At 62.9% G+C, this 2,785-nt stretch overlaps 1 pseudogene; it reads left to right on the plus strand.

Annotated features, from left to right (window-relative positions):
• The first annotated feature begins 391 nt into the window (after positions 1-391).
• The window catches only part of LOC124230279 (cytochrome P450 2D14-like), a 16,362-nt pseudogene continuing 13,968 nt past the window's right edge, over positions 392-2,785 (plus strand).

Genomic DNA, 2,785 nt, shown 5'->3' on the forward strand with positions numbered 1-2,785 from the left:
CGCTGGTGCACCGCGGCGAGGACACCTCCGACCGCCCACGTGTGCCGCTGCTGGAGCACCCGGGCCTCGGGCCGCAAAAGGAAGGCAAGTGGAGGAGGGGAGGACAGCGGCCCGGACAGTTCGGGGCCCGCAGTGACCCGAGATCCGGCAGGGTCACGTGGCTACAGGGCGGTGGACCTGCGGTGAAGGGAAGAGTCAAGGAATTTGTAGGGGCGGCAGGTGCAGGAAGGAGTCTGTGCCAAGCAAGGGTTGGGAGGCAGCTGTGGGCGGGGCCTTAAGCGAGTGGGCGGGTCCGGACATCGGGAGCCGGAAGGGGACGTCCGGGTAGGCGGGAAGGAGGAGAATGGAGTCAGTGTGGGCGGGGTAGGGGGCGGGCCAAGACTTTCCGTGAAAGGGAAGCGAGTCGCGGTGGGCAGAGGCAAGAGCAGGACCAAGACCCGTCCCCGTGGGGAGAGCTGGCGAGCAATGTGGGAGGGCAGAGGCTGGGAGCTGTCCCCAGCCAGAAGGATATGCAAAGTGGGCGCGATTTGGTGGCAAGGAGAACAAGGTTAGAACGGGCGGAACAGGGGCCAGGCTGTCCGAGCAGGTGCCACGCCTTCACCAAACCGAGCAGCAAAGAAGGGAAGGGGAACGGGGCCCAGATCTGACCTGTAGCAAGGGGGATGGCGGACCATTCCTTGAGCAAAGCGTGCGCGCAGAGGCGGGGCCGGGGCACAGCGGAGCCACGCCCACGTCCGCCCCGCCCCCAGGGGTGATCTTTGCCCTCTATGGGCACTCCTGGCGGGAGCAGCGGCGCTGCTCCGTGTCCACCCTGCGCAACTTCGGCCTGGGCAAGAAGTCCCTGGAGCAGTGGGTGACCCAGGAGGCCTCGTACCTCTGTGCCGCCTTCGCCGACCAGGCCGGTGAGTGCTGGGCTGAGGGACAGGAGACAGGGGTGGAGGCTGGGGAGGAGGAGATGGAGGCGACCCCGTGACCTACACCGTCCCCTCCCAGGAAGGCCCTTTAGCCCCGACGCCCTCCTGAATAAAGCAGTGAGCAACGTGATCGCCTCCCTGACCTTCGGGCGCCGCTTCGAGTACAATGACCCGCGCTTCCTTAAGTTATTGGACCTAATGGAGGACATACTGAAGGAGGAGTCAGGCTTCCTGCCCCAGGTGAGGGGTGGAGAGGGCCAAGGAGCCCTGCAGGCGAGCTCCGTGGAGGGGGCCTCCGCGGAGGAGGATTTGTACAGACGAGTGTTGGGTCAGCGGGCCCAGGAGGGAGCTAAGGAGCCTCTACCTCCTTCAGTGGAAGCCTCTTCAACCCGTGAGATGTAGATTTTAGGTTTATCCTCCTGGGGCCCAGGCAGGAGAGAGGGTAATGGTATGGACTTCAGGAGAAGTCAGGTCAATCATGGTGACACCTTGGGAGCGGCTGGGACTTGACTGCCCAAGGTGAACAAATGAGCAGAGGGAGGACCCAGGACCCCACATCTATGGCCTGCACAGGTGCTGAACGCGATCCCCATGCTCCTGCACATCCCGGGGCTGGTCGCCAAGGTCTTTCCTGGGCAGAGGGCCTTCATGGCCCAGCTGGATGAGCTGGTTGCTGAGCACAGGATGACCCGGGACCCGGCCCAGCCTCCTCGAGACCTGACTGATGCCTTCCTGGACGAGGTGCAGAAGGTGAGCCGCCAGGGACACAGGTGGTGGGTTGAGGGGCCCATGAGGTGAGCCCAGGTAAGATGGGGCCTAATTATCCCCCAGTGATAAGGTATCCAGGCTGATTGGTACAGAGTGGGAGGCCACGGGGGGACTTCCTCTCCCTTCCCCTGAGCCCACCCTCTCTGCATGGCCCAGGCCAAGAGGAACCCTGAGAGCAGCTTCAATGATGACAACCTGCGCCTCGTGGTGACCGACCTGTTCTTTGCCGGGATGGTGACCACCTCGACCACGCTGGCCTGGGCCCTCCTGCTCATGATCCTGCAACCGGATGTTCAGCGTGAGCCCAGCCAGGGGTCAGGTGGGATGGGCTGGGGTGGAGGGGGACAATCTAGAGGCCCTGAGCTTGGTTTGGCCGCCAGGAGCTCTGAGCAGAGGCTGGGCCCAGGCTCACAGGTCAGAGTGACCTTCTCCTCCACGTGGGCACAGCCCCTGAACAGGAGTCAGGAGGAGGGGGGGGGCAGCCCCCTGGGTTCTGACTACTGTAGGGACGCTTGTCTGTCCAGGCCATGTCCAACAGGAGGTCGATGAGGTGATAGGGCAGGCGCGGTGACCAGAGATGGGGGACCAGGCCCGCATGCCCTTCACCATGGCCGTGGTCCACGAGGTTCAGCGCTTTGGGGACATCGTCCCACTGGGTGTACCCCACATGACATCCCGTGACATTGAAGTGCAGGGCTTCCTCATCCCCAAGGTAGGCCTGCAGCCCTCCTCAGCCCAGCTCAGCCCCACCTGTCCCCTGGTAGCCCCAGGATGGCCATTGCTAGGTGGTGCCAGGATGTAACCCAAGCCACGTAATTCTCATTTCCACTGGCACCAACTCTCTAGCCTGGGTGGGTGTGGATATGAAGCAGAGGCAGGGTTGGCAGTGTACACTAGGAGCCCAAGTTCCAGGGTTGGGGTAGGGGTAAGAAACACTAAAATGTGCCCAAGTTTGTTGGAGGAGTCCATGCATGCAGGCCAGGTGGCAGTGAGGGCTTCCATGGGAGGCAGGTCACTTGGCCTTCCCATGGGGACAGAGAGGGTGCCGTGATCTCTTTGGGTTTTAGTGACTTGAAAGAGTCCAAGTGTGTACCAGCCAGAGA

The sequence above is a fragment of the Equus quagga genome, chromosome 19, assembly GCF_021613505.1.
Source record: "Equus quagga isolate Etosha38 chromosome 19, UCLA_HA_Equagga_1.0, whole genome shotgun sequence".
NCBI lineage: Eukaryota > Metazoa > Chordata > Mammalia > Perissodactyla > Equidae > Equus > Equus quagga.